The 19,260-nt window shown below is 35.8% G+C and overlaps 1 non-coding gene across 1 annotated transcript; it reads right to left on the bottom strand.

The window, feature by feature from the left end:
- Positions 1–15,534: 15,534 nt before the first annotated feature.
- LOC141699010 (small nucleolar RNA R71) lies at positions 15,535–15,641 on the bottom strand. The gene has a single exon (XR_012565502.1). It is a non-coding gene; the product is annotated as a small nucleolar RNA R71 (small nucleolar RNA).
- Between the last annotated feature and the right edge of the window lie 3,619 nt (positions 15,642–19,260).

Here is a 19,260-nt window from a genome sequence, read left to right as displayed (position 1 = left end):
TGGTATCTCTCAAAAGGTACCAGTTGAAAAATCTACCAAAGCCAAAGAGGGGAGTGTGAAGGAGGGTAAGGTAGGTGAGGGAAGGGGTGAACATCAAAGAAGCCCCAAGGATAAGGTTGGAGAGTTGAGTGAATCCCAGCCTAGCCACACTGCAGTTTCCCAACAAACTGTAGTGCTTAAAAATGATAAAAACTCACTTCTACCTGCATCCTCCCAAAAGGATGTGGCTATTGAACAAAGCTCTCATCCAAGAGCACATGCCTAGAGAGTTAGGGACACAAGCTCACATCAAACTTACACTAGAAAGAAGAAATCCAAAACAACTGGGGATGCACAGGGCACACACTTAGTGCAAACTGGTGCTAAAGACACAGTCCCTACACCTTCTCAAATTCAGATTGATGTGGCTCCAATAAATGTGGAGTCACAGCCAAAATCTCTCATAATAGAAGCCACAGAAACACAATACTCACCAACTAACTCACTGGAAGTGGACATGATAAACACTTCAATTCCTGATTCCCCTTCTTTAACTCTGTCGGGGAAGCCAAAATCTAGTGCAAGTGAGCATCATCTTTTAGATGATTTGTTGGCTCACTTGCCAATTCTTTTTGATTCTATTGTGACATATGTGCCTCAAATAACTTCAATCAACACAGAGTCAACAATAGCTTCTCTTCCCACCTCATTCATTTCTACTCTCTCGATGGATATTGCTCATCCGTTGAGTAGTGATTGTATCCCGACGGATAAGCTTAACAGCAGTTATCCGTCGGATAGCTTTACCACTCACCCGACGGATATCACTTATCCGTCGAGTGTCTCTGCACAACTTCAAACTTCAATAATTTCAAGTGCAGAAGATTTGGTGGTAATACAATCACTCTTAGGACTGAGAGAGGAGAGTGCATTGAGTGAGAGGCTGGGTTGCTCCCAGGCAAAAGGAGAGGAAAAGAGTGAATCTCAGCAATCCATTCATTTAGGATTGGCAAAAGTGAGTGAGAGGAGTCCCACCTTAGTAGGTGAAGGTGAGGGTGTGAGGGTGGGGAGCCAGGGTGAGACCCTGATGCAACAAAAGGGAGAATATGATAGAAAGGCAGGTACTGGAGAAATAAGGATGGAACCAGCCATTGCTAGTGAGTCAATGATTGTGGATGATGCTGAAAAGGAAAGACAATTTCAGCAACATTACAAAGCTGTAATTGATAACATTTCCTTGGATGCTGATACTTTTACTCACCCTGTTTCAGCCTATCAACTGTTGGCTGCTCAGGGCAATGTGGAGGCAGAGCAGACTTTGAATCTAGTGCACACCACAGAATCTCTTCAAAGAGATAAAGCTGCTGTGAACAGAATGCCTTCTCAAGCTGGAGAGCCATCTGAAGAATTTGGAGTAAATTCTGATGATGATGACTCTGGTTCTTTGGATGGAAGCATGAACTTAGGGGGAGCTGAAGGCCCAAGTTCTGCTTTAGGTTTACCTGAATGGGCATGGGCAAAGGAATTTACACCAGGGCAATTTGAGGTGTCTTTGGTAAAATAAGTGATAGCTATTCAGCAGGCCCTTCAGGAAGCTTCAGATGCTGGTACCAAGGCTGTTCTTCAAGCTCACCTAGACTCTTTACATTTAATGAAGATCCAACACTCAAGACAGAATCTCAGTATGGATGAATTGAAAAAGGAGATAGCTGACTTAAAGATATATAACTCTGAGAAGCTGGATTCAATAATGCCATATGGTACCATGCATGATCTATTACTAAGATTAAGGAGAGAATAAGATTCTGACAAGAAGATAGCCAAGCTGGAGAACAGAGTTCAGGTTATTGAGAATTCAGTGGCTCTACTTCTTCAAAATCAACAGACTCAGACAAATCTTCTTATGCAACTGGCTAAAGCACAAGGCCTAACTCCTCCACTTGATGATAACAAAAAGGGGGAGAGAGAATCAAGTAAGGGGGAGAAAGGTCCAACTGAGGGGGAGAAACTTCTAGTTCAAATCAGCAAAGTAATTGTACCTTCAATTACTATCTCCAAGCCACCAGTTGCAGATGGTATAGATCTTATAAATGTAACAGCAGCAAATTTGAAAGATGCTGATAAAGGAGAGTTGACTCTGATCAACTGGAAAAAGATTGATGAGGAAATACAGAAAAAGTTTCAATTAGTCAAGGAACCAGATCAGTCAGCCATCCATCACTCTCATGTCAAGCCAATCAATGTGAATGAGATGAGCATGAACTATCTGGAGAAAGGACAATCTTCCTGCATCAAGACTACAAAGGCTGAGATAATTCTTAAACCAAGGGCAAACTATCCAAAGTTATCTTTGAAGAACCCTATGGATTCTGTGTATGAGACACCCAAGCCTGATGAAAAGAAGCTTCTATCAAGATCTATTCTCCTCTACAAAGATCCAGCTGATTCAGCCTCAAGAAAGAGAATTGCAAAGATATTCAAAAATGGGAAGGAAATTTGTGTGGTAGCTGGACATCCACAATTTGCTCATGCAAAGGAAGAAGAAAAAGCCAGATTGAAGCAGGAAAAGAGGCAAGCTGCTCTAGATGCAAAGAAGTCTAAACAAAAGAAAGAACAGTTTGCTATCTTGGCCAAGCTACAGGCTGTGAATTCTTCTCAACAAATTCCCTCTCGACCATCTCAAGATACTGAATCAGAGAAGAAGATTGAAAAATAGAAGAAATCCCCAAGAAAGAAAGAATTGGCTAAAAGAACAAAAAGAAAGTTGGATATTGTTGACAAGGAATTGGAAGATCAATTTCCAAAGGAATCCACTCAAGCTGAAACTCAAGCATCAAAGCCCTCTGTGGTGTTTGAAGACATAAGGGTGGTGGACCCCTACAGGAACATACATGGAGAGCCTATTGTGCCAAAGGATGAGCCAATAGAGTGGGATAAATTACCAGTTCCTGACTTCAACTTGCCAATTCTTACTAAGCCAAGAAGGACAAAATCAAGGGCAGTCAAGAAAGTGAAGCTGTCACCTCTCAAATCCAAGTCAGTAGTCAAAGCTCAACCCAAGGTCAACAAGGGAGACTACTTGTACTTGTGTGACATCAAAGAATTCTCAGATCTAAACCTTTATCTGGAGGAGTTGGATGAGGTAAGGGCAATTGATGCATACAGAAACCTACCTGAAAGGTTGGTGTTCAAGCACAAAGGGGGAAGGGAGATTCAGTGGCCTCTTCACAGGATACTTCAAGAAAGTCAAGCTGTGTTGATCAAAGTCTATTCATCCTTCAAGAAAAACTTTGGGTTCAATGTAACTGCAAGAAGATTAGTATTGAAGAAGATTGAAGAGCTAAGGAGTGTTAGAGCCAAAGATGCACTACCCAAAACTCTTATCATCCCATACACAGGGAGAAGAGTACATCTAAGGCCCTACTGGCTGATGGAATTCATGGATGACAAGGGTGTGAGAAGATTCTTTAGATTAGAAGACCAATTGAGTATCTCTAGCAATGAGACTCTCTTGGAAATGCACGAAATGTTAGATCTCTCAGAATCTGATGAATTAGAATTCCACAGACAGCTCCAGAATCAAATTGAAGAAAACAACAGAAAGCTTGGAAGAAGATCCAGACCTTCAAGAATCTAGAAAAATCTGCTCAGACTAGAGGAGCATCTTGAACTGACTATGATCCAAACCTTGTACATTTTTGTTTAAATTGAAGCACTTTCAGTTTTATCTACTTATCTTTAAAGATATATGTTTAGGATGTTTTGTTATCATCAAGTATCTCTTAATTTATGGCTACAATTCCAGTAGACATAAATTGGGGGAGATTGTTGTGAATATGTTGTGTACTTGATGATTACCTAAACAAAACATCTAAGTAGATTTTACTTCGTGAAATAATGTAGCACTCGACGGATAAAAATTATAGTCTCGACGGATGATTAACTTATTATCCATCGAGTGAGTAGCTTATATAATAATAAGTTTGTAGCACAGTGTTGTATACACCTTTGTATAGAATCTGTAGTAGCATATAAGTCATGTTGACTTTAACTAGATATGCAGAATAGGTTGATTAACTGTACATAAGCAATGTCTTGTAATTCTGTATAAGTGAAATGAAGTCAAGTGCCAAAATAGCTACCAACGGATGATTAACAAAGCTTCGACGGATGATCAAATGACTATCAACGGATGTTTAACATAGCAGTCGATGGATGATCAATTAAGTCATCGACGGATAATCAATTAAGTCATCGACGGATGATCTGAAAGTCGAAGGATGATCATATCAAGATTCAAACATCATTTGAATAGTGAAAGCTGACACACAGCCGTTGAGTTGGATACAAGTACACTGTGGAAGCCCATTAACTGGGTAATAGAGGACAAAAAGTAGCAAAGATCAAGACTGTTAGATTTTATATTTGTTCAGTTCTTTTGACTTTGTAATCTTGGTAATATAAAAACCAAGAGAGTAGCAAATAGAAAAATAACTGAGATAGCTAAGAAACAACAACAGAGAAATCTTTGTAAGCACTATCTTTAGCATTTCATGTGTTCTTAGCAGTTCTATTTTGTAAGCAGCTGTGAGCATTTCTGCACACAGAGTCCTCTCGATATATTAAATATATCTCTGGTGGAATTGTTTAAATCCACCAGAAAGTTTTTAAAGACTCTTGTTTTTAATTACTTATGTTTTGATTCATTCAAAGTTTACATTCCGCATTGTGATAATCAAAACAAATATATCCATAATCGAGTTAAACTTTTTTATTTCAAGAAAAAGGTTCAAGAATTCCATTCAACCCCCCTTCTGTAATTCTTGCTATATTGTTAAGGGACTAACAATATCGAGGTACAATCTCAAAGTACAAAGCTGCAGATCAGTTCAATATCCAAGATAAACAATCAACAAATAATCCAACAGCTGGATTGACAAGTCTACAAAAAGCAGATTGAAGAGTGTGCAAGATCAATGGTAAAGATTAACTGATAGAGGAAGATTAAAGTGAACATGGGATGCTAAAGATATGCTAAGCCGGAAATGGAAGACCTACTTTTCTATAAATAGAAATGACAAGTGACAGGTTAGTAAAGCTAATAGCATGTCTTATTACACCCTGTGTAAACCAGCAGTTAACTGAACTATAAAGTTAACACTGGTCTTTAGTCAGTCGTAACAATTTTGATCAAATTTCTTGTAACACCCTCAAGAAGAAGCTAAGCACTTTATCAACAAAGAGCCTAGAAATTTTGTAGCAAAACAGTCGTAATTTTAATATAAAATTAATTGAGTTTTGAAGATCTGTGTTCTTTATTTTCTGCAAGCTTAAATTCTACACGAACATATTTCACTACAAGAATTAATTTACTTAATTTAATTATAAACATTCAAGAAAAGCCTAAAAATAATAAAACACATTCACCCCCCCCCCCCTTCTGTGTGTTTTTCATTACCTAAGAAGTGGTATCAGAGCAAAATCTGAAAGTAAAAAGATTCAAGATCTTGGAAGAATGAATACATAGAAAATCAGTAGCATCAAAATTCATACCTTTGACGAAGCTAACTACACTCTTTGGAAAAAGAAAATGATGCTGTTTATCAAGATGGCCAATCCACTCTATATTCAGATCCTCAAAAATGGATCCTTCATTCCTATGGTTTGAGTTGAGAAATCTACAGATGGAGACATGGTCATCCCAACTCATTTTGCACCAAAAGATCCTTCTGAGTATTTTGACCCTGAAAAGGAGAAAGTCTCCCTCGACAGTAGCTTGCAATTAATATTGATTGAGTCACTTGATAATATGATGTGCAACAACATTGTCAACTGTGATACTGCCAAACAAATATGGGAAAAGATTGAGATACTCTTTGAAGGAACTGAAGAAGTTAGGTCAAACCAAAGAAGAATATTGATTTCACAATATAAGGGTTTTATAGCAAAACCAAAGGAAAGTATTATTGATGTGTTTGAAAGGTTTAACAAGCTGATGAAAGATTTGCAACTTCATGACAAGTATTATGAAGCTGAAGAAGTGAACCTGAAGTTCTTGCTTACTCTTCCTGATCATTTGGAACAGAAAATCTCAGCAATTAGGGAAGGAAGAGACTTAAGTAGGATAACACCGGAAGTTACTGTATAGAATTCTCAAAATATATGAACTTGAAATGATTCACAGGAAAGAACAAGTCATTCTGGAATTAGAAAATGATGAGTTGTACACTCTTGAAGAACTGGATGAGCAAGATCAGTGAATGACCTATTTCGCTAAAAAATTCTCTAATATTAGAGTAAAGAAGCCAAGTGTTGGTGAGACTGCATAGCTGTATGAACAGTTACGTGATAACTCAACACGAAAACAACACTAGAACATGACATGTTAATAATACTACGACTACACAAGAAATCAGGAAGAGATGAAGACAAGGCAAATACAAAGAATCAAAAGATTAGAAGAAACTTGAAGGCTGTTTACAGGTCACTGAAAGAAGAACATTAATATGTTCATGCCTCAGTGAAGAATAAAGGCTAAAGCCTTTCAAGGTTTCAGAAATGTTGAAGATTCGGTGTATAAGTGCTACTAGAAGATTTCAGTGTATTTCCATTGATTAAAGATAGACAGTGTATGAAGCATAGGAATCTGAAGAATTGAAGACAAGGTATAGCAGAGGTTAAAGAAGACAGCTGCAGTCTTGAAGTTATACTCACTGACAGGAGTTCATTTATATGTTCAAATATCGGTGAAGAACGGTGAATGAAGTATTCAAGATTGTAGTAGCAATGAAGACGTTGTCTAAAGTACCAGAAAGGATTCCAGTGAAAGTACATTTGTTTATTGACAGTCAGTGTTCGAAGCAATAAAGTTGTTGCAAGCTTAACAATGTAATCAAGGCTATAATATGAAGACCTGAATCGGGGTTAGTCGTCTGTGAACCAGACTAGTTACACTAGGCGTCAACAGCTCGTGAAAGGAATCTGGGTATTATTTTTAGAAGAATTGTTAAGTTGAGGAACGTACTTGGATTGAACGTTTATCTGTTAAAGTACGAGAAGAGATGCGCGGGGTATATAGTTAAGCGACTCAAGGGACTGGCAAAGCTTAAAGTTTAATTGTTAAATTAAATAAATTTATTTAATAAACTTAAAATGATTTATTTCATAAACTTTAAATAAGTTTATTTTATAAATCTAAATTAGTTTATTTATATAAGTTATATTTAAGTTAATTTTATAAATTAATTTAGTTACAATTTAAACTTAAATAAAAAAAGAGAAAAACAAAAACAAAAAAAGGAGAAAAATAAAATACAAAAAGAAAACAAAACAAAAAGAAAACAAAAAAAGGAAAAAGAAAATACAAAAAGTAAACAAAAAAATAAAAATAAAAAGAAATAAACAACCTGCTTGTCGAGAGCATCCAACAACTCTATGGAACACTCTATGACAAGGCACCTTCACACCAGGTATCATTTCTTTCGAGAGCATGTCTTTTAGTCAAAGAGTCACTTGCAGAACCACTTATTAAATCACTTTTTTAAGTTAATTTTTCAAGACTGGATTGTAAGTGTGGGATACCATTCATTGCATATTAATTGGAAATCCCATCTGTAAGGGATTCTTAATATAAGTTCACAAGTATTAAATCTTCAATATTTAAAGGACTTGTGAATTTATCAGTAATCCAGTACCTCGTACTTAGTGCTACTATCTTAATTATCATGATTACAATGTCATATACATTTGTGGTAGTTAAGTATTATAGCATTAAGTTTGAATATTATTTTAAATGATTTAAATTATGATGGTAGACAATTCCATTCCATATCAGTCTCATAATTTAAATTATATTAAAATAATATACAGCATAGTTATTTGTATCTTGTATGAATAATTCTGGTACTTTTAGTATTAGTGATACTATTTAGAATTTTTGTTCCAAGTAATCAATGCTTATTTTTAAAATCACTAATATTGAAAGTTGAATTATTTTCTAAGTTACTTGTATAAAACTCTTAATATTTTATATGCTTAGAAAGTATTTCTAAAATTACTAATTATCCAGAGAGTGATTGCCATGTATATAAGTCATATATCCTATTGGTGACTATTCAAGTATAATTATAAATATTTAAGTGCTAGTATCTAACTTATAGATATTTAGTATTTATTTATTTAATATTTATTTTGAGTAGTTTGGATTATAGAAATTGAAGCAATTCAATAGTTTTATTTGCTCCATAATTGAAACTAACTTAAATAAATAAGCAGCATGATTGATTATAACTAAATCTATCAACATTTGATATTTAGTATATTGATTATAACTTATGTGTTATAAGTTAATTATGAGATTTTGGTTTTAGTGAATTTAACAATGCTTATATCTCCAGAATTAGCTGAAATCAAAATTATGATTGTAGCATGATCAGTTGTATGCTAATTTTTGACTTATATCAGTTAATTATATTTAGTTAAGAGTTTAACTATGAACTAATTGTGAAGTATTAGTATTTGTGACATTACTTAGAACTCCTCTAAGTAATCAATGCTTATCATCAGTCACTTATACTACTATAAATGGGGTAAAAATCTTTCTTAAATAAAACTATGGTCAATGTGGATAATGCTTTATTAGGATTAACCATATGTTGTCCACTTAGAATAATTTTTATACTTATTTGCAAATTCCTAAACTCTTTGATAATAGATGCAATACTCAATGGATCAAAGTATATGGAACTTATAATATCTTTCTAAGATTACAAATAAAACAATGTTAGTTAATGTTGCTTTATTTATCGAACCAATATTGTTTGAGATATTACAGTTGTCAGGAGTTAACAATTGTATAATATATGAAATTTATTACTAATGTCTATTTGATAGATAAATTGGTATTTAATTCATTAATATTTTATTTTAATATATTTTAATTATGATGTTAGACAATTGCATGTCAAATTAGTTTCATGATTTAAATTATATTAAAGTAGGATGCAACATAATTATTGGTATCCAAAGTACTTGACAAGTATCAGTCAATGATATATTGTTAATATTTTGTTACAAATAATTGTGAGATTTTAAGTTCTAGTGGATTTATATAAGTTGCTATATCTGACAGATTCACTACAATTTAAAATCAACAGCATAGTCATTCTTATTAAGATTATTTATCAACAAACAATGTTGTTGATTATAATTTTATATAGATAAATTATGGAGCTTTTGACATGAATGAGAATTGCTTAGACTTTACCCTAAGTGATCAATACTTTTACAAAAACTCATTTATATTGAAAGACAAAATCTTTCTTTCTCTTCTTAATACTGCTAGGTCATCAGTCCGTGTCTTATCAAATCATTTATCTTTTTAGGCATAAAAACAGACTTGTGCACTCGAACAGTTTTAGGAGAAAATCAAACTTCTTTCTACATTGGTGATTTCTTATTTCATGAAAATCTTTGTGAAATCACTATTGTACATCATTTCTCTCAAAAGATAAATGCATAATTTTCATTCACTATAGATCTTAAGTGCATTTTATCTCTCTATTTCTATATGTTCTGTGATACAGGTTCAGCCTCCAATGGCCTTCTTTCATTTGATAGTCATGAGGTTGAAAACCCACAACTTCTATCCCAGACTGTAAAGACAAACACAGAAATAGAACCAACAAACACTCTTTTACCACTAAAATGAAGTATGAATGAGCGTGAGGGAGAAAGTGCCATAGTGCACCACATAAGGAAGGTTCTGAAGTCAACCCAGCAGCTCTATCTCCTACAAAGATGAGTAGTATTTAAATCGATTCAACTGCTAGCCCCCATACATCTTCTCAAAAAGATGTAATGGCTGAAAAGGCACATAAACAGTTACTAGATTCATCCTCTCAATAGGGTGCGTCTATTGAAATTCTCCTGTCGGCCAGGGTATCCTATGTAGTGTCACCACATCAAACATAAATAATTCTTAATGCACAAGGAAAGGTTACACACACAAAGGATGAGTTGACAAAAACAAAATTTTTGACCATTTTACGGTCATATTCGATTGTTCAAGGTTCTTTAATGGACCAATTGCCTTTACAGGTGTTAGGAGAGGATTCTGATCCAATAGCCATATGTCAGTGGTCAGTGTCTACCTCCCCAGGCTTAAATCCCCTAGATGCATCTGCGGATAGTGGATCTGACATAGGTGTAGATCGGCAACTTATTGACAATGATTCAAATATTACGTGATGAGTCACAAGGAAATGTCTTCACAGACATTAGAAGGGAACTTTGATCTTTATGCTAAATTCTTTGGATCATTGTTTACCTTCCCAGAGTTAAATTCTGGAACCCTAAAAGGGACACTAGCAACTTGTAGATTATGACTCAGATTCATCTGACAAGTCTAACGAGGATGGGGATTTGCGAACTCCCATTGCACCACCTTTGACCTCCTTAAGGATGGCTAAGGTGATTTTCCTTGTAGGTACAACTGGATTTTGGAGCTATGAGAGGAGTGATACACTTGCGAGAATGAGTGTAAACACGAGTGAAAAGAAGAGTGAACATATGTGAGGTGCACGAAACAGAATCACACACTCACAATGAGAAAGAAAGAGAAACATCATATCCCATTCCCTATCCCTAAACATGGTTCTTGATACTTCAGGTCTTGAATATGTTTATGATTGGAACCTAACTCTTAGGAACCTAACATTTACATATTGGATTAGAATACTTCGGGACCTAACAAGTTGGGAGCTAACAATTGGTAATAATTGGTGATCTCACAGTTGGGAGGCATAAGGATTTGGGAATATTGGTTAACCGGATGATCAACAGTGAAGCCATTTCTACAGCATTTAAAGGGACATGGTTGATCAGACTCTGACTTGTTATTTCTCTTCCAACCAAGTAACATATGAGAGAACACCTTCAGACAACAACATACATTCCTTCTCTAAGGGGGAGATAAAAGCTTAAGTAATAATTTGGAGGATTCCTCAACTAAGGGGGAGAAATAGCAGGTAGGAGGAAAAAGGTAAATCACATATACATCACACAACATAAGGGGATAAGCTATTTTCCAAAAGGGGAGTACCATTATTTTTTATCCGCGGATCCTATTATACGAGAGAGGTGGTAAACGAAGGTGATATTCTTTAAGCAGCCTTTAAGCAGTCGACTCTCATAAGGGGAGAAGCAAGAGAGATGTGTGCTTCTCAACAGGAAATGTGGTTGTATAAAAGAAGTTATCTAGCAGAGATTTGAAGAACCAAGGAAATGAAGATGAGACTACTTGAAGATCAGTTCAGTGCTAGAGGAACAAGCATCTTTCATTTCAGTTACACAAGAAATCTGGAAATGCAGTATTGGATCCAGAAAAATAGTAGCATTATTTACAAGTCCTGGCACTTTACTTTTTCTAGTTGTTAGTTGAGTTATCCTCTCTATTTAATTTGTTTGTTAGGTTTAACAATCAAATAGGGGGAGATTGTTGGTGAGACTGCGTAGCTGTATGAACAGTTATATGATAACTCAACACGAGAACAACACTAGAACATGACATGTTAATAATACTATGACTACACAAGAAATCAGAAAGAAATGAAGACAAGGCAAATACAAAGAATCAAAAGATTAGGAGAAAGCTTGAAGTCTATTTACAGGTCACTAAAAGAAGCTCATTAATATGTTCATGCCTCAGTGAAGAATAAAGGTTAAAGACTTTCAAGGTTTCAGAAATGATGAAGATTCAGTGTATAAGTGCTACTAAAAGATTTCAGTGTATTGACATTGATTGAAGATAGACAGTGTATGAAGCATAGTAATTTGAAGAATTAAAGAAAGGTATAGACAGAGGTTAAAGAAGACAGCTGCAGTCTTGAAGTTATACTCACTGACAGGAGTTCATTTATATGTTCAAGCGTCGGTGAAGAACAGTGAATGAAGTATTCAAGATTGTAGTAGCAATGAAGATGTTGTCTAAAGTACCAGAAAGGATTTCAGTGAAAGTACATTTATTTATTGACAGTCAGTGTTCGAAGCAATAAAGTTGTTGTAAGCTTAACAATGTAATCAAGGCTATAATACGAAGACCTGAATCGGGGTTAGTCGTCTGTGAACCCGACCAGTTGCACTAGGTGTTAACAGCTCGTGAAAGGAATCTGGGTATTATTTTTAGAAGAATTGTTAAGTTGAGGAACGTACTTGGATTGAACGTTTATCTGTTAAAGTACGAGAAGAGATGCGTGGGGTATACAGCCAAGCGACTCAAGGGACTGGCGAAGCTTAAAGTTTAATTGTTAAATTAAATAAATTTATTTGATGGACTTTAATATAATTTATTTAACAAACTTAAAATGATTTATTTCATAAACTTTAAATAAGTTTATTTTATAAATCTAAATTAGTTTATTTATATAAGTTATATTAAGGTTTATTTTATAAATTAATTTAGTTACAATTTAAACTTAAATAAAAAAAAAGAGAAAAACAAAAATAAAAAAGGAGAAAAAGAAAATACAAAATGAAAAGAAAAAGAAAACAAAAAAAAGGAAAAAGAAAATACAAAAAGAAAACAAAACAAAAACAAAATAAAAATAAAAAGAAATAAACAACCTGCTTGTCGCAGGTTGTGAAATCAACCTGAGTAAACTAAGTATAAGGTTTATACTTATTCTTAGTCGCGGGTTAATAAACTTGGTTCGGTAGTCGCAGGTTGGTACAATTTTCTTAGTCGCCAGTTAGTTGTTTTCGTGAGTCACAGGTTATAAAAAGAATATTCCTGACTCAGCTCTCTCCTCAGCCACACATTATTGGATATACAAGTCTACACAAGCAGCAGATCAATTCAAGATTTGGAGTGTTCTGTTCATCTTCTTCTCTCTCAAAAGAGCTGAAGATTGAAGTAAAGATTTTCATAGAAGCTCAAGCAAATTGTTTATCCATTTAACTTCTCACCGGAGTAATATTATAATGCCCGATTTAACTCTTGTATATTCTTAGCGGCATTACAATCGTTACCCAGTAATTAGATCCTAGTACATACAAAAGCTAGATTATTGTATAGGATTTGATTTATAAATCTTTGTAGAATCTAGGAACTTTGTTGTTCTTAGATTGTATCCGGTTAATTTATTTACCAGTGTATAGCAACACCCTCGAGGATTTATATACGAATATATATTTCCCCGAATATCTTGTGTTCCTCGTTTTATCGTTCCAAACACTATTCCTCTCAAGAACACGAAACCACTAACCGAGCACTAAATTTTATATCCGCAAAAGATTTGAAAGAATTTTTTAATTTAGTGATTATCGTATTCAACCCCCCCCCTTCTACGATAATTCGCGACCTAACACCAAAATACTTCAGGAATAAAGGACAGACCTTCAATAAAGACAACAGCTGGAAAGAAAAAGGGAAGTACAATTCTGATAGCAAGAATGGCTACAAAACTGGGTCTATTGACATATCTAATATAAGATGCTTCAATTATGATGAACAAGGCCACTTTGCTACGGAATGCAGGAAACCCAAGAAAGCAAAGAAAGACGAGGCTTATCTTGAGCTTGAAGCAAAGTATGAAGCTCTTCTAAGGAAACAACAAAGTAAAGCTTATATTGCAGAGGGTAAAAGTTGGGATGACTATGAGAATGATTGATAAGTGGATTTTATATCCACTTGGAACGCTTTATTACAAGCTTAAATTGGTGTTTTGGACTCAAGTTGTTGGTATTTTGATGTGTTTTTGTGTTATTGTATTTCAGGTATTAATTATATGAAGAAAAGAGCTTTTAAAGGAAATATGATAAAAAGTGATCAGAATTGGAAGCCAAGGCCACTCTCAAGTTATGGCCAAAACAAGATTCATCAGAATTTTTTCCAAACGCTGTCTGAGCGCCCGCTCAGGACGCGGCTGGTCACTGATTTCGCTGAAAAAGCCTTTTTTGAGTGGAATTTGACGATTTTAAGGTTCCAGGTCCACTAGGGGCGTATATATACTTAAAAAAAGGGTTTTGATCATCCGGGAAGATTGGGATACCAAGAAGAAGACCTAGAAGCACAGAACAACTCCGAAAAAGAAGATCTTATTTTCAACTTGTGATTTTTTGAATTAGTTGTAACTTTGGATGCTCATTTTCGTTCTTGTTGAACCTAGATCTCGTTTATTCATACTTTAATTATTATTCAGTTTATTAAGACCTTGTTTTATACCATGCTTTCATTGGAACCCATGGCGACGATGAGTTCGATTATGGGCTAATCGTTGTCATGGGGTTCTAGCGGATTTACTTATGAATTTCAATAGTTAATTTGTTTCGATATCTTGGTGTGTGGTGATTGATTGATATCCTAGTATTGGTTGTGCTTATTCGTCTTATGTGAGTAGCTAACATATAAGATAGCGTGTTAATCTCTATTGAAATGACAGTGAATACAGAGGTTTAGAACTTGCCATGCTAGCATAGATTCATGTATGTGTATGCATGATTCGTAGGTAACTCTAACTGTTTTACTTGCCCTATGTAATCATTATGGATAACTTGTGCTTAAACCGTTATGTTGTCAAATTCTATAGACATATAGGGTCTCAATATAATTGGTGCCTATTCAGCTTCTATCTCTTTTGTGGATGTCTGGTAGAATGGTACTCCTGCAACGAAAGTTGGCGTTTATCAGTTTCGTGTTATCTGATTAGTGTCATCACCATCACATGCTAAGGTTAAGAACGAAAAAGCTATTGAATGAAGTGGTAATGAAGTTAGAATCCCATGTTTGTCATATATATTAATTCAACCATTCTTTTTCTCTTAGTTATAATTGTTAGTTTAATATCTTAGTTTAATACAAACCCAATTTGTTATTTGTCTTAGCATTGAGCGATAACCATATATTGTTGCATAGGTGCATAAATTGAACTTAACCTAAACTAGTCTCTGTGGGAACGAATCTGATTTATATCTTATACTACTTGCGAACGCGTATACTTGCGTGAATATTAACGCGTGTTTTTGCCCTAACAAGTTTTTGGCGCCACTGCCGGGGACTCGGTGTTAATTTTTAGTTTATGTGCTTGTCATCAGTGGTCGTTAAAGTTCACTGACTCGGATTCTTTTACTTTCATGGTTTATTTGTTTGTGTTTCAGGTACTCATTACAATGGGAGATCCAGCAACATGAACGAAAGCCTTAATGGATTTTTCTCAACCCAAGATCAATGACATTCAATCTAGCATTGTCCGACCAGCTATCACAGCTAATACCTTTGAGATCAAGCCTGGCATAATTCAATGGATGCAGAATTCAATCCAATTTGGGGGTTCTCCAACGGAAGATCCCAATACACACATTAGGGATTTTATAGAGATCTGCGACACCTTCAGGTTCAACGGTGTTTTTGAAGATGCTGTGAAGCTGAGACTGTTCCCATTCTCTCTGAGGGACAAGGCTAAGAGCTGGTTACACTCTCTACCAGCTGGTTCGATTACTACTTGGGAAGATCTTGCTCAGAAGTTTCTCACTAAATTCTTCCCTATGGCGAAGACAGCTGCATTCATAAATGTTATTACTCAATTTGCGCAGCAAATGGGAGAATCTTTATATGAAGCTTGGGAGCGCTTCAAGGAGATGCTTAGGAAGTGTCCTCATCATGAAATTCCTGATTGGATAATCATCACTTGTTTTTACAATGGGTTGGGAGCACAGTCCAGACCCATGCTCAATACAGCATTAGGCGGAGCATTATGGGCAAAGAGCTATAAGGAAGCTTATGATCTAATTAAACTGATGGCTGCTAATGAATATCAGTATCCAACCCAGAGATGTCCACAGGGCAAGGTAGCAGGAGTTCTTGAAGTGGATACAGCTACGACTATCACTGCTCAACTAAAGGTGTTGTCTATGAAGATCGATTCTCTGGCTAACTATGGTGTTAAGTAGATAATTAGTGTTTGTGAGCTGTGTGTAGGTCCGCATGCGATGGAATAATGCGCTATATCTAGTGACTCAGCTCAGTTTATGAGCAACTTTCAGAGATCACAGTAATCAGTTCCAGACATTTATCATCCTGACAACTGGAATCATCCTAACTTCAGCTGGAACAACAATCAGAATGTGATACAACTGCCATTCCAGCAGTTTGGAAATAAGCTGTTCAACCCTCCTGGTTTTTAGCAACAAATCCAACTTCAACAATAAACTCATGTTGCAGGTCTATCTTTGAATGAAAAATCTGAATTGGAGGAGTTGAGGCTTATGTGCAAAAACCAGGCTCTTATATGCTAAAGCCAGGTTGTTTCTATCAAGACTCTGGAGAACCAAATAGGGCAAATTGCTAATGCCTTATTGAATCGACCATCAGGAACGCTTCCTAGTGATACAGAAGCCAATCCAGGAAAGCGGGAAGTTGAAGAACATGTGAACGCCATCACCTTAAGGTCTGGAAAGGTCGCAAGCCCCCAAATTCAACAAGACGAAGAGCCTGAAAAATTACAAGATTCAGAAAATGTAGTTTTGGCTGAAGAAGATGTGCAAAAGGAAGTAGAGGTGGAACCAAGGAAGACTACTGTGGAACACACTCTTCCTGAGGGTAATACAGGGTAGAAACAGATCTATCCTCCACCTCATTTTCCAAAGAGGCTGCAGAATAAAAAGCCAAATAAGCAGTTTGAGAAGTTTTTGGAGGTGTTCAAGAAACTTCATATCAACATACCTTTCGCTGAAGCTCTTGAACAGATGCCTAGCAATGCGAAGTTTATGAAAGGTATTCTCTCTCGGAAAGTGAAGCTCGATGACTTAGAGACCGTTGCTCTCACGGAGGAATGCAGTGCTGTGTTGCAACAGAAGTTGCCTCCGAAGCTTAAAGATCCTGAAAGCTTCACTATTCCTTGCACCATCGGAAACTTGTCGTTCGACAAGTGTTTATGTGATTTAGGAGCTAGCATCAATCTGATGCCCTTATTAATCTTCAAGAAGCTTGGTCTGCCTGATCCGAAACCAACATACATGTCATTGCAACTAGCTGACCGTTCCATCGCTTATCCACGAGGTATAGTGGAGGATGTCTTGGTCAAGGTGGATAAACTCTTCTTCCCTGCTGACTTTGTAATTCTTGATTTTGAGGAAGATAAGAAGATTCCCATCATCTTGGGAAGACCATTCTTGGCTACAGGCCGAACTATGATCGATGTGCAAAAAGGAGAGCTTTCGATGAAGGTTTACGATCAAAAGGTCACTTTTAATGTGTTCAAGGAAATAAAGTTACCCACAGCTAAAGAGGAGTGCTTTAAAGTAGAGTGGGTCGACTCTGTAATAAATTCAGAGCTTGAGCAATTGCCAGAGTCAGGGACCTTAGAGAGATCCTTAACGGGGAAATCAGTTATTGATGACAAGGAAGGAGCAGAGCAACTGCAGGTTTTGAATGCACCTCCGTGGAAGAGGAAGTTGGATTTACCATGCGATTCTCTTGGGTTAGCAGAGCTGAAAATTTCTCAGGAGTGTTTTAAACCATTTATTCAAGAAGCTCCCATACTTGAGCTCAACCAAAAACCAGATCACTTGAGTTATTCATTCTTAGATGCACCCCCTGACAAGGGGTTGGGATATATTTTTGATGATATAGAGGGTAGCCGAACGGATCCTCCAGTTCCTATAGAGGGTTCTTCTCATATACAGCAGGTAGTTGATAGGACTGGTGTTGGTGATGAGCAGTACAGGCGAGTAATTAGGCGTATAGAGGCCATGCACAACATTCACCGTCATTTTGCTGCATATTTGATACAGGCTTTGGGTACTGTTGTTCGAGACACTGGTGGCGAGGTTGATTGGCCACCTGATCCTCCACCCGAAGAGGGTGACTCTACCGCTAATTAGGTATGCCTGAAATCCTTATTATTACCTTCAATGAGGACATTGAAAATTTTAAGTTTGGGGGTGATAATGTAAAGATTAGTAGTGTGTGTGTCCATATAGATTCATATTGCATGTTTAGTTGTAGTTCATTCATATTTTTGTATGATTGTTCATTTAGGACATATTTGTTTGTTTTTATGTGATTTCATATAGTTGCATTTGCATGCATATTTAGCATGATCCCTTAAGATAAACTATGATATTTGATAAGTTGATGTTGATTTCAGTGTGGTGATGACGAATAGAGGGATGTTTAAGTCTTAATAAATTGATTTGCATGCTAGAAACTGTTGTGAATATGTTGTGTACTTGATGATCACTTAAACAAAACATCTAAGTAGATTTTACTTAGTGAAATAATGTAGCACTCGACGGATAAGAATTATAGTCCCGACGGATAACTCATTATAGTCCCGACGGATGATTAACTTATTATCCATCGAGTGAGTAGCTTATGTAATAATAAGTTTGTAGCACAGTGATGTATGCACCTTTGTATAGAATCTGTAGTAGCATATAAGTCATGTTGACTTTAACTAGATATGCAGAATAGGTTGATTAATTATACATAAGTAATGTCTTGTAATTCTGTATAAGTGAAATGAAGTCAAGTGCCAAAATAGCTACCGACGGATGATTAACAAAGCCTTCGACGGATGATTAAATGACTATCAACGGATGTTTAACATAGCAGTCGACGGATGATCAATCAAGTCATCGACGGATGATCTGAAAGTCGACGGATGATCTGAAAGTCGATGGATGATCATATTAAGAATTCAAACATCAGTTGAACAGTGAAAGCTGACACACAGCCGTCGAGTTGGATACAAACACATTGTGGAAGCCCATTAACTGGGTAATAGAGGACAAAAAACAGCAAAGATTAAGACTGTTAGATTTTATATTTGTTCAGTCTTTTTGACTTTGTAATCTTGGTATTATATAAACCAAGAGAGTAGCAAATAGAAAAATAACTGAGATAGTTGAGAAACATAAAAACAGAGAAATCTTTGTAAGCATAATCTTTAGCATTTCCTGTTTTCTCAGCAGTTCAATTTGTAAGTAGCTGTGGGCATTTCTGTACACAGAGTCCTCTCGATATATTATATATATCTCTGGTGGAATTGTTTAAATCCACCAGAAAGTTTTTAAAGACTCTTGTTTTTAAATAGTTGTGTTTTGATTCATTCAAGTTTATATTCCGCATTGTGCTAATCAAAACAAATATATCAATAATCGAGTTGAACATTTTTATTTCAAGAAAAAGGTTCAAGAATTCCATTCAACCCCCCTTCTGTAATTCTTGCTTCATTGTTAAGGGACTAACAATTGGTATCAGAGCAAGCTCTTAATCTACAAAGA

The sequence above is a fragment of the Apium graveolens genome, chromosome 11 (genome assembly GCF_009905375.1).
Source record: "Apium graveolens cultivar Ventura chromosome 11, ASM990537v1, whole genome shotgun sequence".
In the NCBI taxonomy this organism is placed as follows: domain Eukaryota; kingdom Viridiplantae; phylum Streptophyta; class Magnoliopsida; order Apiales; family Apiaceae; genus Apium; species Apium graveolens.
This window is presented reverse-complemented; position numbering and strand designations above follow the sequence as displayed.